We start from the raw sequence: 20,462 nt of genomic DNA on the forward strand, positions 1-20,462 counted from the left end.
AAGAGTGAAATGCACAACATTAAATCCACCAAAGGACTATATGCCACATGGCACTTCTCATTTGGTTAGTGCCTCATCCACTCACCATAAGAGATAAACATGATGTGTTTATGTTAAATAGAACATATATTAATGTTCTAGGCATATACAAGACAGTAACGTGAAGGACAGAGATTCATTAAAGTGAATCTAAAACAATTCTCTTATTTACAGAGAGTTCTTTATTAAAACGTTTAATTCATACAATTGCTTTTGTTATTGCTATACAAAAAATGCTGGGTCTTTAAAACGAAATGTTTTATTTTATGTTTATAAAGGCAAGCATAATTCTGTAAAGAAAGTTAAGCTTGGATATATCAGCTGTGTTTTAGTGTGGTGTCTGGGTGTGTGTGTGTGTGTGTGTGTGTGTGTGTGTGTGTGAGAGAGAGAGAGAGAGAGAGAGAGAGAGAGAGAGAGAGAGAGAGAATATGTGTGTATGAATTGATAAAGGGCCTTTCACAACCTTCACCTTTCATTAATGGATTAACATCTCAGTTGGAAAAATACCCATTTTAACTCAATGCAGTTGGTTGCTGATTTTTTATTTGATTATTGTTACAAACACATATGACAGTAGCCAGACTTTTAAAATACATTTTAATAATTCTTTGCAAATTTAACACATTCATAGAGTGTTAGTATGTATTTATTTCTCTGAACTCCTCCTAGATACATTCCCATCCATTCCACTCCCCATTTTATGTCCTCCTCTTCATTCTTTTTCAGATTCCTCCAGTCCAGTTTGTGATAGCTATCTTCTCATACTCACTTGAGAATAGTTGACCTACCAGGGGTAACACTCTTAAAGACAATTGACTTTCTCTTTCTCAGAAACCATCAACTGCCCCTAGTTTCTCAGGAGTGTCACTGAGTCCTTCCCCACTCCATCCTGGAATGCTTCTCACTTGGTCTTGTGCAGGCTGATTTTAGGCAGCCATGGCCCTTGTGAGTTCCTGAGTACAGCAATTCTGTGATATCCATGTAGATTGCTGTCTAAGAAGGTGAGGGCAGGTGAAAGATAAGGCAAAAGTCTGTGGTTAGACGGTAGAAAAGGAGGGCAGGCTGACAGTTTTTGAGAGTCAAGAGAGATAGCAGAGAAGAGAAAAGTAAGAAAGATGGAGGAAGAGAAGAATGACCCAGATCTTTGTGGCTTTGTAGCTATAAATTTGAGGGATGGATTTATAGCCACAGGTAACTATAAGTTTGAGAGATGGATTATTACAGGACAATTTGTCCAATCTTAGTGGGCAGCTTATATCAATATCATTTGGCTCTGAGTTCTTTGGGCATTTTGTGGGTTGAGAATTTACTAATATAAATCTGACTGATAAAGTTAAAGCCTCTAGAGTTTTGATTTTACCAGGTTACAGGGATTTCTGACAGCTAACCATGAAATGGGTGGTTGCTGTACCATGCAGCTAGCCATGGAAGCAGTGAGACCGCTGGGGCCAGAGAGTAGATCTTGTTAGCGTGGGATGGTGCATCTTTTTTTTTTTTTGTTATTTCTCACTGTGAATCCAGAAGATGCTATTTCTCCCCTGTCTTCCCTGACCCCAGGCTAGAAATGGGGCAATGTTAGAAGTTCGTAATTGTTGCATGACACAAGGATAAACGAATGTCACTCTACAATGGACCATGTGGTTGAACTATGATGTTCAGTTGGTTAGGTGTATTAAAAATTCAACATCTGGAGTTCTCTGCACCCAAATCCCGTGGGAGGGAGAGCTAAACCTTCAGAGAGACAGACACGCTTGGGAAACCAGAAGAGAATGCACTCTGCACACATCTCAGACGCCAGAGGAAAACACCAAATGCCATCTGGAACCCTGGTGAACTGAAGCTCCTGGAAACGGCGGCGCAGATCTTCCTGGTTGCTGCCGCCGCAGAGAGCTCGTGAGCAGCACCCCGCGAGCAATCTTGAGCCTCGGGACCACAGGTAAGACCAACTTTTCTGCTGCAAGAGACCTATCTGGTGAACTCAAGACACAAGCCCACAGGAACAGCTGAAGACCTGTAGAGAGGAAAAACTACACGCCCAAAAGCAGAACACTCTGTCACCATAGCTGGCTGAAAGAAAACAGGAAAACAGGTCTACAGCACTCCTGAAACACAGGCTTATAGGACAGTCTAGCCACTGTCAGAAATAGCAGAACAAAGTAACACTAGAGATAATCTGATGGCGAGAGGCAAGCACAGGAACCCAGGCAACAGAAACCAAGACTATATGGCACCATCGGAGCCCAATTCTCCCACCAAAGCAAACACGGAATATCCAAACACACCAGAAAAGCAAGATCTAGTTTCAAAATCATTTTTGATCATGATGCTGGAGGACTTCAAGAAAGACGTGAAGAACTCCCTTAGAGAACAAGTAGAAGCCTACAGAGAGGAATCGCAAAAATCCCTGAAAGAATTCCAGGAAATCATAAATAAACAAGTAGAAGCCCATAGAGAGGAGTCGCAAAAATCCCTGAAAGAATTCCAGGAAATCATAAATAAACAAGTAGAAGCCCATAGAGAGGAGTCACAAAAATCCCTGAAAGAATTCCAGGAAAACACAATCAAACAGTTGAAGGAATTAAAAATGGAAATAGAATCATTCAAGAAAGAACATATGGAAACAACCGTGGATATAGAAAACCAAAAGAAGAGACAAGGAGCTGTAGATACGAGCTTCACCAACAGAATACAAGAGATGGAAGAGAGAATCTCAGGAGCAGAATATTCCATAGAAATCATTGACTGAACCGTCAAAGATAATGTAAAGTGGAAAAAGCTACTGGTCCAAAACATACAGGAAATCCAGGATTCAATGAGAAGATCAAACCTAAGGATAATAGGTATAGAAGAGAGTGAAGACTCCCAGCTCAAAGGACCAGTAAATGTCTTCAACAAAATCATAGAAGAAAACGTCCCTAAACTAAAAAAGAGATACCCATAAGCATAAAAGAAGCCTACAGAACTCCAAATAGATTGGACCAGAAAAGAAACACCTCCCGTCACATAATAGTCAAAACACCAAATGCACAAAATAAAGAAAGAATATTAAAAGCAGTAAGGGAAAAATGTCAAGTAACATATAAAGGCAGACCTATCAGAATCACACCAGACTTTTCACCAGAAACTAAGAAGGCCAGAAGATCCTGGACTGATGCCATACAGACCCTAAGAGAACACAAATGCCAGCCCAGGTTACTGTATCCTGCAAAACTCTCAATTAACATAGATGTTAATAAATAATAACCAAGAAAAATAAACAAGATATGCCATGACAAAACCAAATTTACACAATATCTTTCTACAAATCCAGCACTACAAAGGATAATAAATGGTAAAGCCCAACATAAGGAGGCAAGCTATACCCTAGAAGAAGCAAGAAACGAATCGACTTGGCAACAAAACAAAGAGAAGAAAAGCACACAAACATAACCTCACATCCAAATATGAATATAACAGGAAGCAATAATCACTATTCCTTAATATCTCTCAACATCAATGGCCTCAACTCCCAAAAAAAAGACATAGATTAACAAACTGGATATGCAACTAGGACCCTGCATTCTGCTGCCTACAGGAAACACACCTCAGAGACAAAGACAGACACTACCTCAGAGTGAAAGGCTGGAAAACAACTTTCCAAGCAAATGGTCAGAAGAAGCAAGCTGGAGTAGCCATTCTAATATCAAATAAAATCAATTTTCAATTAAAATTCATCAAAAAAGATAAGGAAGGACACTTCATATTCATCAAAGGAAAAATCCACCAAGATGAACTCTCAATCCTAAATATCTATGCTCCAAATACAAGGGCACCAACATACGTAAAAGAAACCTTACTAAAGCTCAAAACACACATTGCACCTCACACAATAATAGTGGGAGATTTCAACACCCCACTCTCATCAATGGACAGATCATGGAAACAGAAATTAAACAGAGACGTAGACAGACTAAGAGAAGTCATGAGCCAAATGGAGTTAACGGATATTTATTGAACATTCTACCCTAAAGCAAAAGGATATACCTTCTTCTCAGCTCCTCATGGTACTTTCTCCAAAATTGACCATATAATTGGTCAAAAAAAGGGCCTCAACAGGTACAAAAAGATAGAAATAATCCCATGCGTGCTATCAGACCACCACGGCCTAAAACTGCTCTTCAATAACAATAAGGGAAGAATGCCCACATATACGTGGAAATTGAACAATGCTCTACTCAATTATAACTTGGTCAAAGAAAGAAATTAAAGAGTTTTTAGAATTTAATGAAAATGAAAGTACAACCTACCCAACTTATGGGACACAATGAAAGCTGTGCTAAGAGGAAAACTCATAGCGCTGAGTTCATGCAGAAAGAAACAGGAAAGAGCATATGTCAGCAGCTTGACAGCACACCTAAAATCTCTAGAACAAAAAGAAGCAAACACACCCAGGAGGAGTAGAAGGCAGGAAATAATCAAACTCAGAGCTGAAATCAACCAAGTAGAAACAAAAAGGACCATAGAAAGAATCAACAGAACCAAAAGTTGGTTCTTTGAGAAAATCAACACGATAGATAAAACCTTAGCCAGACTAACGAGAGGACACAGAGAGTGTATCCAAATTAACAAAATCAGAAATGAAAAGGGAGACATAAATACAGATTCAAGGAAATTCAAAAAATCATCAGATCTTACTACAAAAGTCTATATTCAACAAAACTTGAAAATCTGCATGAAATGGACAATTTAATAGACAGATACCAGGTACCAAAGTTAAATCAGGAACAGATAAACCAGTTAAACAACCCCATAACTCCTAAGGAAATAGAGGCAGTCATTAAAGGTCTCCCAACCAAAAAGAGCCCAGGTCCAGACGGGTTTAGTGCAGAATTCTATCAGACCTTCATAGAAGACCTCGTACCAATATTATCCAAACTATTCCACAAAATTGAAATAAATGGAGCACTACCGAATTCCTTCTATGAAGCACCAATTACTCTTATACCTAAACCACACAAAGACACAACAAAGAAAGAGAACTTCAGACCAATTTCCCTTATGAATATCGACGCAAACATACTCAATAAAATTCTGGCAAACCGAATCCAAGAGCACATCAAAACAATCATCCACCATGATCAAGTAGGCTTCATCCCAGGCATGCAGGGATGGTTTAATATACGGAAAACCAATCAACGTGATCCATTATATAAACAAACTGAAAGAACAAAACCACATGATCATTTCATTAGATGCTGAGAAAGCATTTGACAAAATTCAACACCCCTTCATGATAAAAGTCCTGGAAAAAATAGGAATTCAAGGCCCATACCTAAACATAGTAAAAGCCATATACAGCAAACCAGTTGCTAACATTAAACTAAATGGAGAGAAACTTGAAGCAATCCCACTAAAATCAGGGACTAGACAAGGCTGCCCACTCTCTCCCTACTTATTCAATACAGTTCTTGAAGTTCTAGCCAGAGCAATCAGACAACAAAAGGAAGTCAAGGGGATACAGATCGGAAAAGAAGAAGTCAAAATATCACTATTTGCAGATGATATGATAGTATATTTAAGTGATCCCAAAAGTTCCACCAGAGAACTACTAAAGCTGATAAACAACGTCAGCAAAGTGGCTGGGAATAAAAGTAACTCAAATGAATCAGTAGCCTTCCTCTACACAAAAGAGAAACAAGCCGAGAAAGAAATTAGGGAAACGACACCCTTCATAATAGACCCAAATAATACAAAGTACCTCGGTGTGACTTTAACCAAGCAAGTAAAAGATTTGTACAATAAGAACTTCAAGACACTGAAGAAAGAAATTGAAGAAGACCTCAGAAGATGGAAAGATCTCCCATGCTCATGGATTGGCAGGATTAACATAGTAAAAATGGCCATTTTACCAAAAGCGATCTACAGATTCAATGCAATCCCCATCAAAATACCAATCCAATTCTTCAAAGAGTTAGACAGAACAATTTGCAAATTCATCTGGAATAACAAAAAACCCAGGATAGCTAAAACTATCCTCAACAATAAAAGGACTTCAGGGGGAATCACTATCCCTGAACTCAAGCAGTATTGCAGAGCAATAGTGATAAAAACTGCATGGTATTGGTACAGAGACAGACAGATAGACCAATGGAACATTATTGAAGACCCAGAAATGAACCCACACACCTATGGGCACTTGATTTTTGACAAAGGAGCCAAAACCATCCAATGGAAAAAAGATAGCATTTTCAGCAAATGGTGCTGGTTCAACTGGAGGTCAACATGTAGAAGAATGCAGATCGATCCATGCTTATCACCCTGTACAAAGCTTAAGTCCAAGTGGATCAAGGACCTCCACATCAAACCAGACACACTCAAACTAATAGAAGAAAAACTAGGGAAGCATCTGGAACACATGGGCACTGGAAAACATTTCCTGAACAAAACACCAATGGCTTATGCTCTAAGATCAAGAATCAACAAATGGGATCTCATAAAACTGCAAAGCTTCTGTAAGGCAAAGGACACGGTGGTTAGGACAAAACTGCAACCAACAGATTGGGAAAAGATCTTTACCAATCCTACAACAGATAGAGGCCTTATATCCAAAATATACAAAGAACTCAAGAAGTTAGACCGCAGGGAAACAAATAACCCTATTAAAAAATGGGGTTCAGAGCTAAACAAAGAATTCACAGCTGAGGAATGCCGAATGGCTGAGAAACACCTAAAGAAATGTTCAACATCTTTAGTCATAAGGGAAATGCAAATCAAAACAACCCTGAGATTTCACCTCACACCAGTGAGAATGGCTAAGATCAAAAACTCAGGTGACAGCAGATGCTGGCAAGGATGCGGAGAAAGAGGAACACTCCTCCATTGTTGGTGGGATTGCAGACTGGTAAAACCATTCTGGAAATCAGTCTGGAGGTTCCTCAGAAAATTAGACATTGAACTGCCTGAGGATCCAGCTATACCTCTCTTGGGCATATACCCAAAAGTTGCCTCAACATATAAAAGAGACACGTGCTCCACTATGTTCATCGCAGCCTTATTTATAATAGCCAGAAAATGGAAAGAACCCAGATGCCCTTCAACAGAGGAATGGATACAGAAAATGTGGTACATCTACACAATGGAATATTACTCAGCTATCAAAAACAACGGCTTTGTGAAATTCGTAGGCAAATGGTTGGAACTGGAAAATATCATCCTGAGTCAGCTAACCCAATCACAGAAAGACATACATGGTATGCACTCATTGATAAGTGGCTTTTAGCCCAAATGCTTGAATTACCCTAGATCCCTAGAACAAACGAAACTCAAGATGGATGATCAAAATGTGAATGCTTCACTCCTTCTTAAATGAGGAAAAAGAATACCCTTGGCAGGGAAGGGAGAGGCAAAGATTAAAACAGAGACTGAAGGAACACCCCTTCGGAGCCTGCCCCACTTGTGGCCCATACATATACAGCCATCCAATTAGACAAGATGGATGAAGCAAAGAAGTGCAGGCAGACAGGAGCCGGATGTAGATCGCTCCTGAGAGACACAGCCAGAATACAGCAAATACAGAGGCGAATGCCAGCAGCAAACCACTGAACTGAGAATAGGTCCCCCGTTGAAGGAATCAGAGAAAGAACTGGAAGAGCTTGAAGGGGCTCGAGACCCCAAAAGTACAACAATGTCAAGCAACCAGAGCTTCCAGGGACTAAGCCACTACCTAAAGACTATACATGGACTGACCCTGGACTCTGACCTCATAGGTAGCAATGAATATCCTAGTAAGAGCACCAGTGGAAGGGGAAGCCCTGGGTCCTGCTAAGTCTGAACCCCCAGTGAACTAGACTATGGGGGGAGGGCGGCAATGGGGGGAGGGTTGGGAGGGGAACACCCATAAGGAAGGGGAGGGGGGAGGGGGATGTTTGCCCGGAAACCGGGAAAGGGAATAACACTTGAAATGTATATAAGAAATACTCAAGTTAATAAAAAAAATTTTTTTCTTCTAGGAATTCCTTTAACTCCATGTAATTGTGAAAATTTTCTTCTTCCTAAAAATATTTACATTAAAATGTCTTCATTCTTCCAAACAGTTTAAGATTCACCATCATTAATTATTTGCAAGGAACTGAAACTGGAATTCTATTCCAGCATTGGCACCTTCTATTCTGAAGTTTGACAGTATGTTTGGACTGATAGTGCATTGAAACAAAGTATTGTCAGAGAAATGACCAGGACTTCAGAATTGAACAAAATACAATAACTTCCAGTAAAGCAAGGGGTCAAATGGGGTTGAGTTTCACAGAATAGGAACAGTTTCAGCAGTCACTTATAGGACTGGAGAGGGCCTAAAGAAAGACAGATAGAGATTCTATTTAAAGAAATACTCATGCTCTCCACCCAGCACAGGAAATCATCTTCTATACCAGAGTAGCTGTGAAAAGTAATATCCTTTTAAGATTCTGGCAGGCCCACAGAGCCATTGTTAGATTATAACCAGGCCTCCCGAACTCTAAAAGAAAATCTCCACAGCACATAAGGGGGTCAAGATGAGGGGCGCACCAAGAAGAATCTCTGCCTTTAGGTCAGAAAGTTTACATTCACTGAAGTAAAAAGACATAATTAAATGAAGGTCCGAATATCTCTAACAGAAAAAAGCCGTGGGGAAAAAAAAACTTTTGATAGCAGTCAATACTAGCATACATTTTTCTGAAAGGTATGTAGTCATGTTCAAAGTAGAAGACCGTCCTTGCTGTGTATACATAATTATTCTTACCAGGCCTTCAAGACTTCTCACTCAAAGATCCTTTCCTTCCTCCTCTTTATAGAAGAAATAATGGAAGAGAAGCTCTAAGGGAACCAATTTGTATAACTTTTGATTTAGGTGATATTTATCTTGAGACCTACAACTAAAAGATAGATATCTTCAAGGACATTTAAGATCTTTATGTATTTATCTTATGTGTACACCTGTACCTGCCAGTATGTTTACACATCACATGTGTGCATATGTCAGTCAGTTACATGCTTCATATTCTGATCATACCAATGACAGATCCATACACATACACACACACACACACACACACACAATCACACACACACACACACACACACACACACACACACACATATTGGGGCTACTTTGTTGCCAGAGACACAAGAATATTGAATTTTACCAAATAAACCATATAATGGTTTTACGCCTTGAAGTGGGAAGAAGAGTCACACATCTTTCACTGTCAATCATAAGATAAATATTAAACTTAATGAAGACAGGTTGAAAGCATGGAAGAACTGAATTTGCATTTTTAATGGGCAAAATTTGTGATGCCACAATTATTATACAATATTACAAAAGATCATTTATTACTACAGGTCATTTCTTTTTTATTTTTTCATTCTTCCATTCTTTATTTTAAAATAATTTTAGTGGAATGAGGTATTGACTTCAGACATGCACTTAATTCTCTGAGGGATAAGTTCAGCCATAGACAACTAACAATGAGTTTTACACAGTATTAGAATAAAACTAGAAATATTTTTAAAATTATCAAAATGTGACTCAGAGAAATAAAATCCACATGTGTTGTCAGAATATGAAGTTGATAGGCTTGCTTGGTTTATGCAGGGTTGCCAGAAATTTCCCTTTTAGAAAAATATCTAGCATTTCTGTCTTCATTTTGTTATTGATAACTTTTCTTTTTCTATTGCTTGGCAATTTGCTTGGCAATTTGCTACATTTATGTAGTTAATTTTGATTAATTTTATTTCCTATTATCCTCTTTTATCCCTCTCCTTCTCTCCCTAGCACTCTTCTCAGTGGGTCTTTTCCCTTCTTTCATTTTCTGTGTGGTCCACTGAGCATACTTAGTCATGTGCATAAGAATTGGTGGGAAATAATGTAAAGGAGCAAGGGGGAGATGTGATGCAAAGACACAAAACAGAAACTTTTACAAGACACTCCTAGATGGTTGAAGTGCCAGGATGTAATGGAACTTGGCAGAAAACATTACCAAGCAAGGGTATGTACTAGGGTGGCAGAGAGACACATACAGAGAAAAGGGACCAGGACAAAGAAGACTAGACACTTTGTAACCTGCTGCACTTATAAGCACTAAATATTATTTTTGGGGGGGGAAAAAGAATTAGTCCCTAGGCAAAGATGAAAATCACCCTTAAAGGTCCAACCTCCTAACATTGCTACACTGATAGTCATATTTAAAAAAATTATTTCTTTTATTTCTCCTTCCAAATCCTCTAACACACCATTCCACACTGTCTTCAAATTTGTGGCCTCTTTTTCATTAATTGTTGTTACATACATACATGTATGCATATATACATATATGGTCCTAATATATAAATATAACCTGTATGTCTTGTAAAATGGTACTCTTGTGTATGTTTTCAGGGTTGAATATTTAGAATTTAGTAGCCAACTGCTGTGTTCTTCCCTAGAGAAGACCATTGCTCCAACTCTCACCATTCGTTAGGTACCTGTAGCTCTTTACGTAGGAGTAAAGCCTTGTGGACTTCACCATCCCACCCCTATTCTCTTTCATATATTATACCTGTCCTTCTGCTCACATAAGAGCAGTCATGTTTTAATATTTTATGAGTATAGTTTAGCTTCTGACATTACTCAGAGACACAATGTCCCAAAAACTGCCCTGAAATTGTGGCTTTTATAATCTCTCTACTTCCTTTTCTACAATGTACCTTGAGTTTTAGAATGGAGAGCTATTTTGATTTGTTGTAGTTTTCAGTAGTGCTCTCAGTCTGTTGTAGAGTCATTTCCTTAATCAGAGAGTTAGGCTATACTTATCTGTGGATATATAGAAAAATATTTAGAATACAGTTATATATTATACTGTTTTTATACAGTAGTGTTTGTAAGTTCTCCTCTAAGATCCATGACTTCTTTAGCTCCAGGTAGTTGCTTAGGCTTTCATTGCCAGTCATGATTTTCTTTTTGTTGAGCTTGTCTTAAAGTTGTTGTTATTGACAAAGTATACATGCTACTATTGCACCCTCAAGAGATAACAGAATTTAAATATGATATTTTGTGAGGAAAAATCACACTCAAATATAGTCAAGTATACAATTTTATGTATTTTGTGAATTGTGTGAATGTTCCTGAGGAGATATGAATAAATGTCTACTCACTCCAAATATGGAATCAACAGCAGACCAAAGAAAAGGTTTAGTTCAGGTTCAACCTGGAGAGCTTTATTAAGGCTATTTATAGCATAAACTTGATGGGCTACTAACAAGAGCATGCATGCTCAATGTATCCCAGACCAGCATTACTATGGGTAGTATCTTTTACCCTAATAAAGGGTTTTCTGTCAACTGCCAGGCCTAAACCCACACCGCAAAGTATCTGTGGAGTGCTGATAAATGCTAATGGAGCTTCAGTAGCCAAAAGATACCATTCTATACTATTTGAGTGAAGCTGCACTTGGTGGTAGCCCAAAAGTCACCATAGCATCCGGGAACAAAAAAAAAAAAATTCTACATCTCTGCTTCTGCAGAGACATAGACGGTGTACCTGACTGTGAACTCAGCCACCTTCCACTTCCTGATGAAGCTTGGCCTCTGTATTCTGATTAGTCCTACTTTTCAACATATTTGCATATACTTGTTCAGCCAATCATTACCAGGATGATTCTCTGATTCCTCTTTATATTCTGCTATTCTGGGGTTGCAGAGCCCTGAAGAAACTGACGCAAGAAGAGGAGAAAGATTTTCTCTTTACTCTGCCTTCATTTTGTCTTATTATTTGAGTATGCTCTGCCTTCATTTTTATTGAATTCTAAAACACATTTAATTCCGTTCTTTCTTTTTCTCTCTTTCTTTTCTTCTTTCTTCCTTTCTTTCTTTCTTTCTTTCTTTCTTTCTTTCTTTCTTTCTTTCTTTCTTCCTTCCTTCCTTCCTTCCTTCCTTCCTTCCTTTCTTTCTTTCTTTCTTTCTTTCTTTCTTTCTTTCTCCTTCCTTCCTTCCTTCCTTTCTTCCCTGACCAAGTTATCATTGAGTAGAGAGTTGTGAAGTTTCCATGAGTACGCAGTCTTTCTGCTGTTTTTGTTGTATTTGAAGTCCAGTCTTAGTCTGTGGTGATCTGAGAAAATACTTGAGATTATTTCAATCTTCTTGTATATGTTGAGGTTTCTTTTGTGTCTGGTTATATGATCAGTTTTGAAAGAGGCTCGATGAGGTGCTGAGAGACAGGTATTTTCTTTTGTTTGTGGGAAAATATTTTGTAGATATTGGTTAAATTCATTTTGTTCATAACTTTAGCTATAGTTTTGCTGTGCCTCTTTTTAGTTTCTGTTTCAATGGCCTGTCTATTGGTGAGAATTGAATATTAAAGTCTCCCACTGTTACTATGTGAAGTTCACTCAGAATAGTGACTCCAGTTTTTTTCTTGGGATCATTTGCTTGGGGAATTTTTCCAGCCCTTTACTCTGATATAGTGTCCGTCTTTCTTGCTGAGGTGTATTTATTGTATTCAGCAAAATGATTAATCCTGTGTATCCAGTAGATTAGGCCCCCTTTTTTTAAATTGAGGAATTGAGTCTGTTGATTTTGAGAGATATTAAAGATGAATGATATTTTTTCCTGTTATTTTTGTTGTTGGATGTGGTAGGATGCTTTTGTGACTCTCTTCTTTTGGGTTGTTGTGACATGATTAATTTCTTGTGTTTTCTTGGTCATAGTTACCCTCTTTGTTTTGTAGTTTTCCTTATAGTATCCAGTGTAGAGCTAGATTAGTAGAAAGATTTTATTTAAATTTGGTTTTGTCATGGAATATCTTGGTTTCTTTATCTATGGCGAGAGTTTTGCTGGGTATAATAACTAGATGTGGTATCTCTGATCTCTGTCATCTGTCAAAGACCTTCTACCCTTAACAGCTGTCTTGAGTAGTCTGGCTTAATTATTATAGGACTGTATTTACATGTTACATGGCCCTTCTCCTTACTGCTTTTAATATTCTTTTTTTTTCTGTACATTACGTGTTTTAATTATTGTATGATGGGAGGATATTTTTTCTGCTCCAATCTCTTTGGGTTTCTGTAGGCTTCTTGTATGTTCATGGCCAACTCTTTTGTAGGTTTGGTACGTTTTCTTCTATCATTTTCTTAAAGATGTTTTCTGGACCATTAAACTGGTAATATTCACCCTCTTCTGTTCCTATTCTTTATTGCTTTTAAATCTATTAACATTCTCCATTTTCCTGGTTTCTATTTTTGTTTTTTTTTATAACAAACACAAGAGAATTTCATGGATTGGTAAATTCCTCAGTGTGTTGAGCTTTTAGCTTCCCATGAACCAGTTTTCTGATACCTGTAAAGTTTTCTTTGTCATAGATTACTGCCCCCCCACTCATATAGTCTTATCAGTTACCCATTTTCAAGGTAGAGAGGTGGATATCTTTGAAAGATACTGAAAGACTTGTCATGTCCTGTTTATGGACAGCAATACCTTTCAATATTTTTTTCAGAAGCATTGTTTATTTTATTGTTTGCTTCTGAGATTGGAAGAATCTTAATCTGTGTGTTCCATTGCACCAAGAAATCATGTCCCCATAGATTCATGTCTGTATTAGCAATGTATGTATGTATGTATGTATGTATGTGCTTTAATTTTCATATTCGTGCTTCTTGTCCTATGTATTTGACCCATCTTGTTCTTTAAAAATAAACCTGAAATAAGGTTCTAGTCTCTAGAAGCTGAATATTTACCTTGCAAAGAGGCCAAGCTGAATGCAATGATTTGGGTGAAATTATTGCTGATCATCTCCTGTTTCTTCTTCACACTGTCTTAGTACCCCTTAACTCACAGATCTTCCCTTCTCTTCCCCAGGGATTTCTTTTGTTTACTTCCTGTCAACTGGTTGCTTGCTCTGCCTCTTGACCTATTATTGACTTTATTCAGCTCTTGTTTATCAAAAACTTGGGGTAAAGGTATGTGCTATGGCTGAGCCATACCACAAATACTTGTTTACAGCAAACAGAAAGTTTGTGTGTCAAAGATGTGTGCTAGGTGCTAGGGATGATCCACACTACAAAAACAAACAAACAAACAAAACTAAAACAAACAAACAAAAACCCACAAATTTTTCTAGTTCATAATCTCTAGATTCACATGTGATTATATACTCTGCAATGCAAATCTGTTGTGTTTAAATTGTCAAAACCACAAATGGTTATCTGTCAAAATAGTTTTACTTATTTAAAATTGTTAATCGTAACTGAAAGTAAGATACCTCCTGTTTGTTCTTCTTAACGTAGCTTCCCTACTCTTTTCTTGAAAGAGGTTGAAATAAGAATCTCTGGCTGCCTCCTCATGGATCACAGAAGCCATGCCCGTGGACCTCCCTGTAGAACTTGCCTGCAGACCAGCTAGTGTGGGCAGTCTTCTTGTCCAATAGTCACTCAATTCTGTTTATCTTGCAAGTTTCAGAAGTTTTCAGAGTCTTGCCTGCATTGTTTATTTCCTCAGACTTATCAGCCTCCTCCCAGGCATTCCAATGTTCCCCTGCCATGGGTATGCATTGTATAGTTTTACTATAATACATAAGAGCCATATTTCCAGCATTCATTAGCACAATCAACACTGTAGATGAAAACATGTTAAGAATAAAATTATTTTCAGTGGAAGAAGTTGGGAAAATTTATTTTTCTTTAGAGTTTTAAGATCAAGAAACTCACAACCATAAAGAAACAACCAAAATACTCTGATAAATGTACACTTGCAATCAACTTGCCTAACTTTTTTTGCATTGCACTGTTTGGGACTTGATCTTGTTTGGTAGTTTACTCAGGTCTAGAAATAACCTAAACTGGCTTCAAACTTGCAGTAATCCTCTTGTTTCAGTTCCCAGGGTGAAGAGACTACAACCTTAAGTCGCTACACAGCACTACCATTAAAATTTCAAACTTAATTATAACATTCCACTTAGAATGTTTTTAAAATATCAACTACAGTAATTGCTGAATTAAAACTCTGTACCTGTGCAGCGACCGAGACCCCAAAAACCTTTGTTGCATTGATTGCCTTGTAAAATATAACTATCTCTGAAAGAAAAGGTTATTGGGTTAGAACAACTGACATTCAAATTTATTTTATGCCCCTTTGCCTAAACTTGGAAATGCCATATAACTTTTGTAATGTTCAATCATATATTTTGCAAAACATAGCAAACAATAAAAATACCTTACATAGTTATCAGGTATAAATAAGATCACATAAAGCACAAAACAATGTCTAACACCAGACTTGGATTCAATAATTTTTGTAAGGTAAGAGAATTGAATCAAATTGTAGAGGGTATCTGGTTATTGGCATAATTTTGAAGGAATCTTTTGAAAAGAAAATTTCCTTAATTAACGAGCTCTTCCTTTCTGTTACTCCAGAGGTGGTAGGTGACAAAGCCCAAGACTGTGGCTAGCAACAGCCTCTTTAAGTCTGGGCTGATTCATTGCATTAGAGTTACCAACCATCTACCAAAGGTAAAAGGATGTAATGTCAAGTTCAAGAAGCTAAAGAAGGTACCAAAGAAAAGATCTGTTCTGTAGCTGACTTAGGCCCGAACAAAACTTGGAGAGGTACCCCAGTTTATTGCACCTGCCCTTTCTGAACTTGTTAAATTAATGCTCTTAAACAGGAAGAGAGACTTTTAGATGCATATTCTTGCTTTGTTTAACAAAATTATAAATGGCTACATCGTGTTTTTGTTCCTTTATGATTTTCGGAATGACATTCAAAATATACATATGACTATTAATATAAACTTAAGTATACATATGGAATTTGGATTTTTAACCCCTTAAGTGATTATAGCTGTAATTATTACACTATTATTCACTGTAAGAATTGATTTACTCTGGCTTATAATCAACTTCTAATTGGTATATGTTCGCCATTTAAATATTTCTATTCAGTTAGCAACCCTCATAATCTTATGAGTAGCATCTTTAAAAAACATCATTCCCCCCAAATTATTCCTATTTCAGTCTCCATCTATTCAGAAAGTGATAGTTTGTTTATGTACATATTAGTAGATTTTAGCAGTAAATATTAAATTTAGGGACTTGGTGAACATTACATACAAAGTGTCTTTTAGCAAATCAGGATTGCTATTATTATTCTCTTAATAATCTAAACAATTCTCCATCTATAGTTTAGTTACAATATGCTGTTGAATTAAGAAAACTATACATATGGATAAATATAGACATACAAAGAAGTATAAACTAATGAAGTAATGTACAATACACCCCATGGTAGGCAATCCCTTAAATAAAACCAGAAATATTTATGAATATGCAATCTTTGCAAAGGGTTATGTATATGTGTATTAATACACTGCCACAGGGTATAAAAGCAAAGGTTCAAATTACAAGGAAAGAGACCTATTATAAAAGATAGCTAGCAACACAAACATGTTCATAACAGAATTATTTAATATTTATAAATTATTTACAAATTGTATAAATATCTAAATATCAAGTATTAGTAGTAAATTAGTCTATAGAATGTCACACAGCTGTCTACATGGGTTCTGTGTATACATTTGTGTGTTTGCAGTACTGAGAATAGACAGAGTTCAGGGCTATGTGCATCCTCAGCAGGCACTCTACACTGAGTTATTCCCAGCTTCAACATATGAATTCCATTTAAAGTTAAAAACCCCTCAGCCATTTTATAATGATAAAAGTAAATTATATACTTCATTAAGCTACCAGCCATTATTTTAACATGCCCAGGCCATCCTACATTTGGTAGCAGCTAGGGAAACAAAAATATGGCAGATAATGCAAAGGTAAGGGTTTGTGTAGTTTACATGGTTTAGTGATGGAGTGTGGAATCATATCTTGTACTCCATGAAGAATCATTGCTGCATTGGTCATGAGAGGAACAAAACAGCAACAGAGTTTTTTTCTTCACTCTCTACTTAAAACCAAATTTTTTCCATTTTACATATTCTTAGCAAAATCTAGGACTGTCCTGGAAATTAAGAAACTATATATTCTGAGTGAGAAAGTCATGAAAAAAGATAATAAAGAGTGGATCAGGAAACATAAGACAATATCTTAACAGAAACTGTAGGCTTACTCTGGTTTAATATTGAGAGTGATGGATATGAAGAAGAGCTCACAGTCAACATGTTAGAGGAATAGCATTGAGACAGCCTTTATTAATGATTTTTGTTAATTTGATTACCAAAGGTAAAATGCTTCTTAATGAGATGAATTTAATATAAATAAGTGATGTTAAATGTTTAACTTGTGTCTTTTTTTTTTATTAAAGAGATTCGGCAATCACCATTTTCCTCCAAGAGATAGTTTATTAAAGAAACTAATTTAAATGTACATGATAAATGAATTGTGTTGAAAATTCCATTTTTCTTCAATTCTAACCTCTTGATCTTAATTAGCTTCTCCACTTCTGTTACCATAGAAACCAGCAAGACAATCAATAAGATGCAAAGGTAGCAAGGTACAAGAAGAAGCATTCTCCAAGTTCAGTAACAACATTTATTTTAAACTATGGGACAAATTAGTATTTGCAATTAGATTAGAAGTAATATAGTTCAAGATTCAAAATGGAAAATGCAGTCAAACGGTAAACAAAGATGATAAACTTTCCCAAGGTGCTTCTGTCTTCTTCATTCCATTCCAAAACAAGTACAATGTCTAGAAAATTGAAGATCATAATTTCACATGACAACGGTTTTTTTTCTTCAAATAAATGCATTGAATTCTATCTTTTCATCCCATGAGCATTACTCCACAGCCAAGTAAAAATAAGTCAACAAAATCTATAAAGATTAGAATACAAAGGCCCAATTTTTGAACAAAAGATCTTTCTCATTCTGACGGCTTCCTTCCCTATAGGACTGAAGATTGCTACTCAAATACAGTTTTATATTCACAACATTCAGGGCACAAGTCAACCAGACTTTTCTGGGGTTTGCCCTTGACTGGTGATCTGACAGACACCAACTGGGTTTAACTCCACTAGTGACAGACTAGAAACAATTCAGAACACAAGAGATGACAGTATCATCCTGTGTTCCAGTCCGAGTGCCCTAAAAATGTTTAAATCCAGATACTCAGCATCTGGGGGTAGCGGCATTGGCATAATAGCCTCACTTCCAGTTCTTGCTATATGGAGCTTGAAACAAATAATGGTTGACAAAACCCATGAAAGCAAACAGTGTTTATGGATTAGAGTGGGTTCAAGGTTACATCTATGATTTTATTTCAGCAATTCATGCACTTCAGAGTGACGTTATGAATGCAGAGCAGTTATGAGCTTCTGTCTCAGCAATGATTAACTACAAAACGTTATCCTATTGTATATTTTAGAGAAAAATAACTGTGAAGACAATTGATGTAATCCATTCTTAGACTTCCCCTTTGAGTTTGCCTGTCTTATGTCCTCAAGAGATAGAGAATGGACTGACCCTGAACTTCAACTGCATAGGTAGCAATGAATAGCCTAGTAAGAGCACCAGGGGAAGGGGAAGCCCTTGGCCCTGCCAAGGCTGGACCCCCAGTGAATGGGACTGATGTGGGGAGGGCGGTAATGGGGAGGATGGGTATGGGAACACCCACATAGAAGGGGAGAGGGAGGGGCTAGGGGGATGTTGGCCTGGAAACCAGGAAAAGGAGTAACATTTGAAATGTAAATAAGAAATACCCAATTTAATAAAGATGGAGAAAAAAGATAAAATAAGTTTCTTAAAATGCTAACATACTTTGTATCCAAATACATATCATTGATTTTACTCTTATACAATAAAGTTTAATTGACTTACTCTATATGTAGTTATCAAAAGATAATTTCATATTATAAGTACAAATTTTATGTTTACTATACATGTATAAGAGGAAAATTTTACAAAATAAATAATTAAGTCAAATGGCCGAGAAGTCTCATATAGTCTAGTGAGTTCTAGAAATAATTTGTCTGTTCATGAGACCTTTTACAAAACAATCTCTTTCTTAGCTCTGTATAGAAATCCAGCATGTTAAAGGAAGAGTCTACACAAATTTGATGTGGTGTTTAAGATCATACATCGCTGTGGGGCAGTGGGCTGGGATAGGTAACCTATTTCCTGATCGAGATAGGACAAATCCTTGGGATGGCAGGCACATTCCCAGTCTCCCAGATTAAGGCCTCACTAGCTGCAGCCCCCCACAGACCTCTGTTGAGAGGTTTGAGACAAAACAGTCACAGAGGGCAATACCCTAAGCCCCTCCTTCACAGGTGAGGACAAGACCACAGGTCACATAGGCTCAAGACAGATGAGTAGTAGAAACAGGACCACGCCCCTGCATATGTAGATCAGATCTTCCCAAGCTTTCAGGCCAAACCAATAGTAAGTACCTGCTGTCAGACACTGACCCATCCAAAAACTGTATTTAAGAGTCTTGTTCAGGATTAAAAGTATGCAGGAATTATTCTATCATCTGAGAGCTTCTGTCATAAGATCTGTAACACAGCCACTTGGAGAAGAGATCTGCTTTTCCTCGAAAAAACACTACCAGAAGCTCCCCTACACTCTTCACTGGCTAGTCAGCCTCCTGGTGGCTCAGCCTGGCCCGAAAAACCAAAGCAGGAAAGGAGGAGGAGGGTCGGCGGGGGTGGGGGTGGGGGTGGGGCAGCGAAAAAGAACCTGTTACTTCTCCCTGCCTGAGTTCTTTTCCCCTCTCCTGAACCTGCACACCTAGCTGGGCCATAGATCACCGTGAAGAGGCCCCCAGTGCCAGAGGCCCACACACTGCATTATTTTTCTTATTGACTTAAAAGAAAAATAGAGAAGCTAACATTCATTCTCAGCACTAATGAACTTTGATGTGTGAGATAGCTATAAATTTACTCAGTTTCCTTAGGTCCATCCATGTTCAGTGTTATTTTCACCAGCTGTCCTAGAGCTCAACACTTACCTAGGTAGTTTCCTTACCTAGAGTGACACCAACAATCATTGTAACATTTTCCATTTTCTTTCCTTACACAAACCTTTGCTTTATACTGTGTTACTATTCATAAATTCCTTATTTACCTGATCCATAGATGGGTATTTTTCAGCTCTCGTCATCACGGATGCAAAACACCTAGCATCTTCAAGCTGATGAAATACAAGTGGAAAGGGTACCTATCAGGGGGGGATACCCAGGCATTGTACAGCAGGCTCTTTGGCTACACTTGCAGTACCTCAGATTGCTACTCTTTTCTCAACTTGGCTTCCAGAGTGCCAACAAGGGCAGAATGAAATAGATAACTCATAAATCTTTTTTTAGATTTATTTTATTTAATTTATATGAGTACACTGTAGCTGCTTTCAGACACTCCAGAAAAAGGCATCGGATCCCATTATAGATGGTTGTGAGCCACCATGTGGTTGCTGGGAATTGAACTCAGGACCTCTG

General features: G+C 37.5%; 1 pseudogene; it reads right to left on the reverse strand.

The window, feature by feature from the left end:
* The window catches only part of Envl-ps18 (MLV-related proviral Env polyprotein-like, pseudogene 18), a 130,790-nt pseudogene extending 110,659 nt beyond the window's left edge, over positions 1-20,131 (reverse strand).
* Positions 20,132-20,462: the final 331 nt, after the last annotated feature.

Source organism: Rattus norvegicus, chromosome 6 (assembly GCF_036323735.1).
Source record: "Rattus norvegicus strain BN/NHsdMcwi chromosome 6, GRCr8, whole genome shotgun sequence".
In the NCBI taxonomy this organism is placed as follows: domain Eukaryota; kingdom Metazoa; phylum Chordata; class Mammalia; order Rodentia; family Muridae; genus Rattus; species Rattus norvegicus.